Raw genomic sequence first — 13,516 nt, 5'->3', positions numbered from 1 at the left:
CTTTTCATGGCTTATTGGCCATTTGTATATCTTCCTTTAAGAAATTTCTATTTGGATTCTTTGCTCATATTTTAATTGGGTCATTTGTCTTTTATTATTCATTATAAAAGTTCTTAATGTATTCCATATACAAGTATCTTATCAGATATATGATTTGTAAATTTTTTTCCAATTATATGGGTTGTCTTTTACTTTCTGATAGTGTCCTTTGCTGCACAAAAGTGTTTAATTTTGATGAAGTCCAATTTATCTTTTTTTCTTTTGTTGCACGTGCTTTTGCTGTTATATGTCTGAAACCATTCACAAATCTAAGGTCACAAAGATTTATGTTTTCTTCTAAGAGTTTTAAGTTTTAGTTTTTACATTTAGGTCTTAGATCTATTTTTAATTAATTTTTGTATATGGTGTGAAGTAGACATCCATCTTCATTCCTTTGCATATGGGTATTCAGTTATCCCAGCAGCATTTGTTCAAATCCTATCCCTTCCACCCATTGAATTGTTTTTGCACCCTTTTCAAAAATCAATTGTCTATAAATGTGAGGGCTTATTTCTAGACTCTTAATTATATTCCATTGAGTTATATGTTATATGTCAGTCTTTATGCCAGTACCAAACTGTCTTGATCACTGTTTTATAACAAGTTCTAAAATCAGGAATTATGATTTCTCCAACTTTGTTTTGCTTTTTCAAGATTTTTTTTTAAATTCCTAATTATACTGAACTCTTATTATCATTTCTATTCCCTCTATGCAAAACTTTTTGAATTTTCATATGTTTTATGATCAGCTTAATAATTTTTGTAAAGAAGCCAAATGATATTTTGATAGGTATTGCATTGAATCTGCATATCAATTTGGGGAGTATTGCTATCTTGACAATATTTTTTCCAACCTGCGAACATGGACTTCATTTCTCTTTATTTAGGTCTTTTTTAATTTCTTTCAACAATATTTTGTAGTTTACAAAGTACAAGTTTTGCACTTCTTTTGTTAAATTTATTCCAAAGATTTTTATCCTTTTTGATATTATAAATGGAGTTTTTCTTAATTTCATTTTTAGATTCTTCATTGCTTAAGTATAGAAATACAATCGATTTTTATAAATTTATCTTGTAACCTGCAATCTTGCTGAACTCATTTATTAGTTCTAATAGGGTTTTTGAGTGTGTATATGGTTTTGTTTGGTTTTTGTTTTTGCAGATTCTTTAGGATTTTCCATATACAAGATAATGTCTTCTGACTTTATTTCTTCCTTTCCAATATGGATGACTTTTACTTTGTTTTCTTGCCTAAGTGCGCTGGCTAGAACTTCCACTACAATGTTAAATAGAAATCATGAGAGCAGACATCCTTGTCTTGTTTCTGATCGTAGGGGAAGAGCTTTCAGTCTTTCAATAGTAAGCAGGATGTTAGCTGTAGGTTTCTTGTAGAAGCTCTTTATCATACTGAGGAAGTTCCCTTCCATTCCTAGTTTGAGTGTTTTTTTTTTTCATGAAAGAGTGTTGAATTTTGTCAAATGTTTTTTTCTGTGTCTATTGAAATGATCATGTGGTTTTTGTCCTTTATTCTAGTGACATAGTGTAATACACTGATTTTTGGATTCTTTCTTCATTCTTACATGACCCCTCAACATTAACACAGTTTGAGCATTTCCTCCTTTTTGAAATACCCTACTTTCTTCTCTTAACTTCTGTCATTCTCTTTTTCTCTTACCACACAGGTTCTTTTTCCTCATTCTCTTAAATGCTGAATGCTCAGGGCTTCATCCTGAACCCTCTTCTCTTCTCTATCTGCATTCTCCTTATGTGATTTAAACTAATCCCATGACCATCTCCATGCTAATGGGTCTCAAACTTATATTTCCAGCCTCGATCTCTTCTTTGAGCTCAGAGCAATATCCTACTGCCTCCTCCGTGTCTTCATTTTCTGTTGACAACTCACACCACACTTGATTAAAAATGTGATTGTTTTCCACTCTTTTCCAAGTCTTTAGCTTAATGTCCCCAAAATGTACTCTTTTACTTAAGCCAAAAACTAAAAGTCACCCTATTAATTCTTCTTCCTCCATGCTCCAAGTCCAATCTTGTCATTTATACTTCTAAAATACACCCCAAATTCAATGACTTCTCATCATATATATTGCTAAGGTCTAGTCCAAGCCACTAATATTTCCTCTCTGGACAACTAAAAGAACGTCCTAATAGCTTACTTTCCTATTGTCAATTCTCTATGCAGCAGCCCGGTTTATGTTTTGAAAACCTAAATCACATCATTCCACTTTCTTACTTAAAATTTTCTATTGCACTCTCATTACATCATAATGAATCCCAAAGCCTTAGCATGGCCTAAAAGATCCTACATGATCTGGGCCTTGACTATCTCTCAGATCTCACCTCTCAGACCTCTGCTTCACTCAGCTTGCCTAGACATACCATCTTACATTCCATCTTATAATATGCCAAGATTTTTCCTGCCTCAAGGAATGGCTGGCTCTTTGTCATCATTCAGAACTCAGCTCAAATGTTTTCTACTTTGAATATTCTATCTTAAGGAGCAACAATCACATGTCGACTCGTCATTCCTTATTCTATACCATTAAATTTTTATTTTCTGTAAAGAAATAAATATTATGATATAAAACCATTCTATCTGCTTATGTTTCTAAAATATAATCCTTTTTCATCCACTACATAATGTAGTGAATGTAAGTTCCATAGAGTAAACATGGCTTCAACAGTATCTGACCTCAAACAGTGTCTGACACATAGTGGATGCTCAATTAATATTTGTTGAAGGAATGAATGAATAAGACACACAGAGATACAAAAACTATAAAAACAGAGTATCCTTCCTGAAATGACTTGTAGTTTATAAAAAATATATATATTCATTCATTAAAAGTAATTCTGAATATCTAGTATGTAGCTAGCATTTTGCTAGTTCATAGTTGGGAACACGATGTTATCCCATTGTCTTTGTCTTAGTTTAGGCTCTCATTATTATTTGCTTTAATTCCTAAATAATCTGGAAATGTTTTTTATTAACACTTTAAAACATATGCAAAAGTAAAGAGACCAGTATAATCAACTTTCAGTCTTAACAGTTACCATAGCTTTGCCAAATATGCTTCATTTATTTTTTTCCACTTTTTTCTTTGCTGAAGTATCTTAAAGCACAAAAGTCATGTCATTCCATTCCTACATCCTTTAGTAAGCATCTCTAAAAATGTGGATGTTTTCTTACACTGAATTAACAATAATTAATTAACAATAATTACTTGCTAATATATAATAATCTGTCAACAATCAAACTTTCCTGAGTGACGTCAGAAACATGGCAGAATGAGAGATGTCCCTAGATCTCTCCCCTTGAAACAACAATAAGCCGAACATCTAAAACTCAACCAAAAACACCCAAACTGCACACCAGCATGTTTGAGCATGAGATCTGCACACAAGAGCGATCACAGGTCAGAACCACGTGTGTGGGGTGGTGGACTGGGAGAAACAAAGAAGCTGTCTCTCGTAGCCTCCAGAGCTCCCTGCAGGAGAAGAGGAGGGGAGAAGGTGTGGTGAGTTCCCTGAACAACCTTGCCTGGGAGAGTTGAGAGCTCCATGTGGCTGATGGCAGGGCCCAGCCATCAGGGCAGAAAGCAGGGAAGTGGGGCAGCAGAGAAACAAAAGTTGATTTTTACCAGCCGTGGTTGAAAACCAAGGCTGAGCCACAGCCCCCATCCCTCAACCCAGAGAGCTCCTCCCCCCATATCCTCTGAGATGGAACATCGTGGAGCTCCAGGGAAATTTGAGTAAATGCTACCAAAACTGTTGCTAACACTGACAGGGACTGAGATTGAGAGTAGCAAGCATGATTAAACACTTAAAAGGAAAAAAAAAAACATTATTAAGGCTTTATATAAAGCGGAGATACAAGAGACTTAGACACCACCTACTGGAAACCAAAACAAAAACACCTTCCTTGCAGCAGGCTAGAGAAACCAATATATAATAAATCTTCCTGGGGAAAAAAGCAGAACACACTTCCATTAATGCCCAGGTGGAAAAATAGTCCATTAAACATCATGAACAACCAAGGTGACAAGGCAGCTCAGAAAAAAAGAGAAAACTCTCCAGAAAATAAGCTTAAAGACATAGAAATATGCAACTTGAATGACAGCAAATTCAGGATGGTACTTCTAAAACAACTCAATGAGATCTGAAACAAATCACATTAACAATTTCATGAATTGAAAAAAAAAAAACAAAACCTAGCTCAGCAGAATGAGTTCTTTAGCAAGGAGATTGAAACTTTCCAAAAGAACCAAATAGAACTTCCCTAGAGGACATAGAAATGGCTAATAAACACATGAAAAGATGTTCAACACAGCTAGCTATTAGGGGAAATACAAATCAAAACCACAATCAGATACCATCTCACACCTGTTAGAATAGCTATAAACAACAGGACAATTAATAACAAATGTTGGAGAGGATGCAGAGAAAAAGGAACCCTCAAACACTGCTGGTGGGACTGCAAATTGGTGCAGCCACTATGGAAAACAGTATGGAGGTTCTTCAAAAAACTACGAATTACTCTACCATATGATCCAGTAATCCCTCTACTGGGTATTTACCCCAAAGACTTGTAAACTCATATCCGAAAAGATATTTGCACACGAATGTTCATAGCAGCATTATTCATGGTGGCCAGGACATGGAAGCAAGCAAAGTGTCCTACGATAGATGACTGGCTAAAGAAGCTGTGGTACATATATACAATGGAATATTATTCAGCCATAAGAAGAGATGAAATACCATCATTTGCGACAACATGGATGGACCTCGAGATTATCATGCTAAGTGAAATAAACCAGACAGAAAAAGTAGAAAATCACATGATATCACTTATATGTGGGATATAAACCTAAAATCAACATATGAACAGGACAAATTAACAGAGATTCATGGACATAGACTATAGACTAGTTGTTACCAGAGGGTGGGGGAAAGGAGGAGGGGAGCGATAGATAGGGTAAAAGGAGTAAATATGTGGTGACAGAAAGAAATCAAACTATGAGAGGTGAATACACAGTGTAAATATATGTATGCCTTACTGTTAAAATGCAAGCTGAAACTTATTGGATTTCGTTAACGAATGTCATCATAAAAAAACATAATTTAAAAAAAGCAAAAAAACTTTCCTAATTGCCTCAAAAAGGTGTTTTATGGCTGTTTTGTTTGAATCAGGATCCAAATAAGTGTTCTTTTAATCTGAAGTGCCCCCACATCATTTGTTTGCTTATTCATAGAAACCAGATTAGTTTTTCTATAGAATGTCCCACATATTAGATTTGCCTTTTGGCTTCCTTGTAGTGTCTCTTTCTATTACCTCTCATACTCTCTGTAAGTGGATTTAGTTATAGCGTCTTGACTAAATTGAGATTCAACTTCTTAGAAGAATACTTCATATGTGGTGTTGTGTACTTCACCACAGGAGGAACAGATTAGTTTTTCCGCCTTCAGAAATACTAAGGTGGATTAATGGGTTCAGTAAATCTCTCCATTGTAAGGTTCCCCTCAACCTTTCTCTCATATAATGGTTCCATCCATTACATGTTGCCTGATTCAATTATTTAATTAGGAATTGCAAAATGATACTATCCTAATTTTATCATTCCTATCATTTATTATTTAGAATACTTCTATTAAAAAAAGAACACTTCCACAAAAAATAGAGCTATTTGGTAGAAATCCATTATGTACAAGAAAGTAAAGGTAAATGCTTATTTTCTTCCTTTTAATTGCTAATTGTCAGAGTAAGAAGTTAGTGCACTAGTTACTTAGGCTTCTAGGCATCTAATGAGTTACTAGTTATTCCTTTCTGTTGGGTCTTATTCTCATTCTCTCCTTCTCTTTTTAAGTATCACTGTAAATTTATTGGTTTTCATATGTTCTATGGCTATCAATTCTAGTCATTTTTTGATGCTTAAATGGTCTCATAATTGGCTAAGGGAACTTCCTTCATCCCGACCCCTGTTTTTTGTTTTCTGTTTTTTAAACATAATCCATTAATCTTCCTTGCTTTGTGACATAAGATGTCCCAAGCTCATATGCCTGCTCAGACCCAGAGTCAGGCAGTTTTCCAGTAAGCCCAGGATTATTTTAATGAGGAATAGTATTTAGCCACCAAAGTCTAGATACTAATTGTGCTCATAGTTACTAGGTTGCCATTGCCCCTTGGCCTCTTCCACAGACAGAGCCAAATGTGTATTTTCGAAATTTTAAAATATAATAATTTAGTAAGTATGTGTAGTTTAATGTTAATTATATCTCAATAAGGCTCTTAAAAACAAAAACAAAAATAATGCACATTAATAGGCTCTGCTGAAATCACTATTTTAAGTCTCAACATTGGTAAGATGAAGATAATGATGTTTTGTATGAAAAAGTATAGAGCAAATGGCACACTGCTGTACACCACTCAGAGTAAAGCAAAATAATGATGACCAGTTATTTCCATATAAGACCTCTATAAGAGAGATCAAGACATCCTAAGATTTTTTTAAGTAAAAAAGCTAGGTAATTATCTGGAAAAATAATTTGATTCTATCTAATATCTTATATAAGAATAAGTCTCAAAAAGGTCAGAGAAATAAGTGTAAACAATGAAACTTCAGAAGCACCATAACAAAAACATAGAGATTCTTTAAAATGAAGTTGTGAGAGACAAGTATGACCCAAATTCAAAGCAATAAAAGATTAATTAAATTAAGAAATAAAAAATAAAAATAAAATTTCTACATAGTAAAAACCACCATGAACAAAATTTGAAAATCAACAAACTCAAACAAAATATCTTTAACTCGGATCACAAATTAAGAGCCAATTTGTGTGGCGAAGAGCTCTTACTAAATCACTGAGTAAATGATCAATAACCTAACTGAAAAAATGGGCAGGATATGAACTGGTAATCCATAGAACAGCAAATACAAATGTTTTTTAAATATATAAAATGATGCTTAATTCACTCATAGTAATAGAAAAACTTAAAATTAGTGAGCAAACAGTAAAATTGATACATTTTGGTAAATCTTGATCTTGTCCTTTTTATGTCTTATGTGATCAAATGGGAATACACATAAAATGCTCTTGCTACATAATGAGGTATAATGGTTGTTTTGAGGAAAAGCATTTGTGCTATTGAGTTAAAGCTGAACCAGATTCTTTTTTTTTTCATGGAACACCATTTTTACTGAAAAAAACAACTGAAAGACCAACTATGGTTATTCAAACATGAGTATTTGGCAGACATTTCCTCAAAAACAAATGAAGTAAGCCTGTCATTTTAAAGAAAACAATTAACAGCCAACTGCCAATGAGCAATTGCCAAAAAACTTTGAGGCAAAAATTAGAACTTTGGAAAACTTGTATCTGCTACCATAGGCCTGACAGCTTCCCTATAGTTAATGACTTACTGACAAAATGAGTAGTGATGTTACCAAATGTGAATTTTTGATATTATATAATGAAATATTTGGGACTTCTGGCTTCCAGAACTGTGATGGAATAAATTTGTTGTTTTAAGCCACCAAGTTTGTGGTAATTTTTATAGTAGCCCTAGGAAACTAATACAGGCAGCTTCCTGTTGCACTTGGAATAAAATCCAAGCTTCTGATGCTGCTTTACAAGGTACTTATATTACCTGGCTCCCACCCTCTCCGTGATGTCATCTCTCTTCACCCTCTCCCTTACCCACTGAGTCGCAGCTTCTCAGTTCCTCAAACACAGCATGCCTACGTCTGACCTACTGGCTTTGCTATCCCCTTTGCCTAAGAAGCTGTGCCCCAGATTACTACATGGCTCCTTCCTGTGATTCCATCCTCTGCTCAAATATCACCTCCTGAGTTGACATTTGTTATTCCATTTACTTACACAGCCCAAAATGCCGATACCACTTTCCCGGCAGCTTGGCCATGGCCATATGAGCTAGGCTCTGTCCATCAGATGTTGGCACAAAGAAACAAGGAACCATGCAGAATCCCTTCTGGAACAAGTGGTGACCACAGCAGTGCATAGATCTAGCTTCCAGTGGTAGCAGAGACAGTGACTTCAACATGGTGTCAGTGGCCACGGTCCAGCACAGTTGGGGTCAGAAGAGCCTGCCACAACATTGGAGCTCAGCCCCAGGTCACGACTGGGGCATTGTTCCTGCGGCATACTCTTCGAAGGCTGCCTCCCCAACCCTGCTACATATTCTTCTACTACCTTTAAATCTGCCTAAAGTGATCCAGAAATTTCTATAATTTGCATCCAGGAGCTTTGACTGATGTGCCTCTTCACAGGCCTTCCCTGCCCACACAGCCTCTGCCCCCGAAGTTATGCTCTAACCACTTACCTGTGTTATTTTCTTCATGGAAATTATCACTGTCTGAAATTCTTATCTGTTTCACAACTAGCTATCTGTCTCTTCGACTGAAATGCATGTTCCGTAGGACGTGAATATTCCCAGTGCCTGGATGTAGTAGTCAGTCCATATTATCTGTGTAATGACTAGCCTTAATAAAAGAGGTGGAAAAAAGACAATAAATAACTAAACTTTAAATCAGTTTCAAATGACCAAGAATGTTAACAGAAATTCAAATCAAAATTTTGAATTTAGCTCTAAAATAACTTTAAGGGAGGTACTAAAGCTACTCTGAGGTTATGCTTCAGCACACAATGCCAGGCAGAGACACCACTGGAGACAAGCACGCTGGAGGAGCATGCTGAGCCTCAGGAATATGAGCAAATGCAGCCTCCATGCTGTTGGCAGATAAGCATTTCATGAAGGCAACAAGAAAGAATTCTGAAGGGCAGGTATCTCTTATCCAATCAGCCTGGAATTCTTCCTTCCCTGCAACAATGGCAGTTTAGTACTATCTAATCACATGTTTTTCAGGTTACCCTTTTGGGACTTCTAAATGAACATTTTCATCTGATTTCATCAGTATAAAAATGTTGTATACATACGACATATTAGTTACCTATTGCTGAATAACAAATTACCATACATTTAGCAGCTTAAAACAACACACAGTTATTAACTCACGGTTTCTATGGATCAGGAATCCAGACTCAGCTCAGGAGGGTCCCCTGCTCAGGGTCTCTCATTATGGCTCCAGTCAAGGTGTCAGCCAGTGCTGAGCGCTCAACTGAAAGCTCAACCAAGGATGGATCTGCTTCCAAAATCACATGGTAGTCGGTAGAATTTCAGTTCTTTTGGGGCTGCTTGTTTCTGGCCACAGGCTGCCCTCATTTCCTTGCTATGTGAGCCTTTCCATATAGCAGCTCCCAACATGGCACTCGCCTTGACTAAAGTGAAATATATAAAGCCCTTCCCTGTCATGCTATTTAACAATAGGATTTTGCATCTTTCAGATATAGTACTGCTACTAATGATAAAAGAGCTAACATAACATTAATGGTAAAAATAAGATAGTATAGCTAGTGGCTAAGAGTGCAGATTCTAGAGTTAGACTTCATGGGTTCAAACATTGGTTTTTCCTATGACCTTGGCTACCCACCTCAGCTTCCTAATCTCAATTCACCTAACCTCAGCTTCCTCATATATAAAATATGAACAACAGTACTCATCTCCCAACATTGATGTGAAAATCAAATTGATACTAGTGCAGACAGTGCACTTGCATCAGTGTTGTGGAAAAATATCCCCGAAGCTCCAAAACCTAGTCCAATGAAAAACCAAGCAGTAACTCAGAGAGAAGGAGAATTCAAATTTAGCATGCACAGTCTCAGATGAACTAGTGCTCTGAAGATCTGGGCAGTGGGCTCAGTCGAAATATTGCTTATATAACCAGAATTTTTACCCGAGCTAATTGGTCAGTTTGAACTCAAACCTTTACAAATGACTGGGGTTGCTTTGGAGACTACAAGTAGTAACATTGGTAAGGCCCGGAGTTGTCATGGGTTGCCGACAGATACAAATTGTTACTTGGGTACAAATAGTTACATTCATGGAGCAAAGGCACAAACAGTTACCTTTGCAAGTCCAGCAAAGTGCAAGGGAGCTTTTGCAGGAGCCCTTGAATGCAGTAAGCTTATTTGTAGAAAGCAAGCATATTTACAGAAGCAGAAAGCTGACTAGTTTTAATGATAGTCCCCAAATTTCCTCTTCACCAGTGCTGGCTCCTATCATATGCCCAGTACTGTTCTAAGTCCTCACCTATAATCCTAGTAAACCACAAAAATTGCCTCCACATTTCACTCCCCTACCAATACAACATGGGTAACCACAAAAGTTTTAAACTCTGGTTTTTATTCTTAAATTTCAGACTGAAGAGTTTTAACATAAATTTTATTTAGATCAAAAATTCTGCAAATAAAATAGTGTCCAGACATCCAAATTCACTTGACATTTTGCCTTTGTAATTTTGTTCATAAATATGCATGTGTGTACCATGAATTAAGAAGTTTTTAAATAAGATTAATTTTTATTTTATTTTATTTTTTCACTTTGAAACAACTTGTTTATTTTTGTTGAATTAAGTAGTTTTTAATTGCTATCGATTTCCTTTTGGAAGTAATACTATGACACTGTCATTGCAGCAAAGGACCAGTAGATGGCTGTCTATAGAAAGACACAAATACTTGCAGTAAAAGTCTTTACAAGAAAATTTTAAAAGAACTACAAAAATTAGTGAAGGAAAGCTATGGGCAGAGATATTTAAAACAGTCTGTAATGGCCTTAAGAATATTTTCAAATTTTATGATGACACAAATATTTAATTCTATTTTTCAGACTACAGCTGAAAAAGTATCTATTTGGGTATAACCTTCCCAGAGGGCAATTTACCTAATTATTTAAAATATGCTTATTCTCTGATTAAACGATCAAAGGATAAGTATATCTAGTAATCTAAGGCATTAAGAATGAGTTAAAAAATTCATCTACAGCAGTGGTTCTCATAAGAGAAGGAGTGGTTGAGGAGGGCTGCAGGGAGTGGTGAATTTTGCACTACAGGAGACATTTGACAATGTCTGGAAACTTGATTGTCAACAACTGGAGAGAAGGGGTTGCTACAGGCATCTAGTAGGTGGAGGCCAGAAATGCCTAAACATTCTACAGTATATAGGATAGCCCCCATGAAAAAGAATCATCAGTCCCAAAATGTCAAATGTGCTTAGTCTGAGAGAACTAGGTCTAGAAGCATGTACTTCATTGTTTTTTTGTAAGCGTGAAAAATGGAAAAACACCCTAAATGTCTAAAAATAGAGGACTAATTCAAGAAATTATGAATGAACTATCCACACAGTTCACGCATTAAAGGTGATGTTGTGGAAGTGTATTTCCTGTAACAAAATATTCTGTGAATAAAGCAGCTCATCAAACTGTATAAAGAGTATAAGCCCATTTTTAAGAGATAAATATACACCTGGAGGTATAAATATGTGGTTTACCTCTTAAGGGTGGCATTATGTATTTTCTTCTTCTTTTGTGCTTATGGTTAAATTCTACTTTTTCTCCAATGAATGTTTTACTATTCTAATATTAAAACATCACATTTTAAATTGAAATTTGGGGACCATAGCAGGTGCTAACTTCCAAGAGAAAAATACAACAAAAATGTTTGAACCTAAACCTTGTCAACTTAAAAAGTGATAGTTTTTCATTACATTTGCCACATATTATTTTAACCAGCTGATTTCTTAGTTCTAGTCACATCAACAATTTTTCCCATACATGCAAGGCCATATTTTTCCATTGTCTATACTGAAATTCTTCTTCTCTGCTCAAGAAAATTAATTTGTTCACCATTTCCTCAACTACTTGAAGGGGAAGTCAAGCTTACAAATAGAGGTAACATATTTGTTATTGGAAAAAGTCATCGGTGTACTTCCTGAGCACTCCATCATTGAATTTCAGGTCGTTTCGCACATTAGTAAAACAGATGCTGTAAGCTGTCTCTGAAGATGCCCATTCATTCACCTTCCAAACTAATGCAGTGGTGGTTGATTACATCTCAGGGAACTTAGGCAATTGCACTTTTCTCTGTTTGTTGTTGATAGCCATACTGCTAAGTTAAAGCCCTAAGTTATGAAGTAGCATTTTGATTACAGCTAGTAATGTTTGTTTGTTTGTTTGTTTTTTGGATTTTCTGCTGCAAATTCTACTAATATAGTATTTACAGCCAAGGGATGATATTTAAAAATAACTTATCTGGACAATATCTCAATTTTTAACATTTAAATTAATCATTAAATGACAGCAACATCTAGTATATATTCTTTATGAGCCAAAGAAAGCCAGCTATTAGCCATGTCTAATTATCACCAAATAAGTAAGCCAATACTATTACTTGATAAAAGTTTCAAGTATAATTTCCCTCCAAGGAACAGAAGAGGAAAGTTCAAGAAAGAGCTCTAATTGACAGGGTCAGAGTTCTGTCATTCACCCATTGACACAGTTATGTGTCTGAGCAAATAACTCTTCTGCATTCAGAGGTTCACATGTAAAATAACACGAGGTTATTTTATTCCTGTATCAAAACATATCTCACAGATTTTATTATATTTAACTATCCTTTCATCTTTCTTTAAGTATGTGTTCTCACTAAGCTATATCTCCTGGCTACCTAGGTCAAATGACCACTCTTTGTTTTTCCATTGTTCTTTGTCCCACATTTGGTTATGAATAGATGCTCAGGTTTAGGGAGATCTTGAAGCATCTTATCCAATATTACTTTATCTGAACAGAGAGGAGATAACATGTTTTAGAATTAGGTGGATAACCTGGATTCCCAGTCCCGGCCTCCCAATGTACAACACGCTCCAAGATGGTCCCAGCAATCTTGACATTTTTGCCTTCACTTTCCTAGAAGGACGAACTGAAGTTCAGGTGCTTTCTAGAAACAGATGTAGATACTTCTACAGGTCTGGGAATCCAGAAGCTGAAATATCACGAAAGGATTATTTTACATTATGAAAAATAACTACTTATGAATTTTAAATAATAACATGCCAGGTTATCAGCATCGTTTTTCCTAATAAGTGAGTTAAACTCAGAAAAGTTACCCACTTGCCCAAAGAACAAGTGACCCTGTTTGCATGGGCAGCAAAATGTGCACTGTAAAAACCACAGGAGTCTTTTTGACTTTGAAGAGGCAAGGGGTAGGCTCACCAGACAGAGGAGTTTCTCTGGTTTTAGGCCAGGTCGCGTTCTCCCTCTCATCTTTGCCAAACGGCCAGCCAGAGGACCTCGGCGACTGCGCTGGCGGGGCTCCTGCCTCGCGTGTGCTCTGACTCCGCCGGGCCGACAGGGGACGCTCGCAGCCGCGCCTCTCCCGCCAACCCCGCGGCACTCCATCTTCGGCTGGCGCCTCTAGAGCCTCCAGAGCCCGCGGGGCGATTCCTCTTCCGGGGCAGCGCGGGGACGCGTGTAGGACCCGGATGCAGACGCGAGCACAGGTTTATAAGCGCCACGCAGGCCACGCTCCCTTCTTTTGGAGGAAGACGCGGTAGC

The 13,516-nt window shown here is 36.4% G+C and overlaps 1 long non-coding RNA gene across 1 annotated transcript; it reads right to left on the bottom strand.

Moving 5' to 3' along the window:
• Positions 1-12,721: 12,721 nt before the first annotated feature.
• LOC111738966 lies at positions 12,722-13,510 on the bottom strand. Its single transcript, XR_002780042.1, has 2 exons — positions 13,175-13,510; positions 12,722-12,944 (listed from the first exon to the last, which is right to left on the bottom strand). It is a non-coding gene; the product is annotated as an uncharacterized LOC111738966 (long non-coding RNA).
• Between the last annotated feature and the right edge of the window lie 6 nt (positions 13,511-13,516).

This window comes from Pteropus vampyrus, unplaced genomic scaffold (assembly GCF_000151845.1).
Source record: "Pteropus vampyrus isolate Shadow unplaced genomic scaffold, Pvam_2.0 Scaffold45, whole genome shotgun sequence".
Taxonomy (NCBI): domain Eukaryota; kingdom Metazoa; phylum Chordata; class Mammalia; order Chiroptera; family Pteropodidae; genus Pteropus; species Pteropus vampyrus.
Note: the sequence above shows the minus strand (reverse complement) of the source record. Positions and strands in the feature narration are given on the sequence as shown.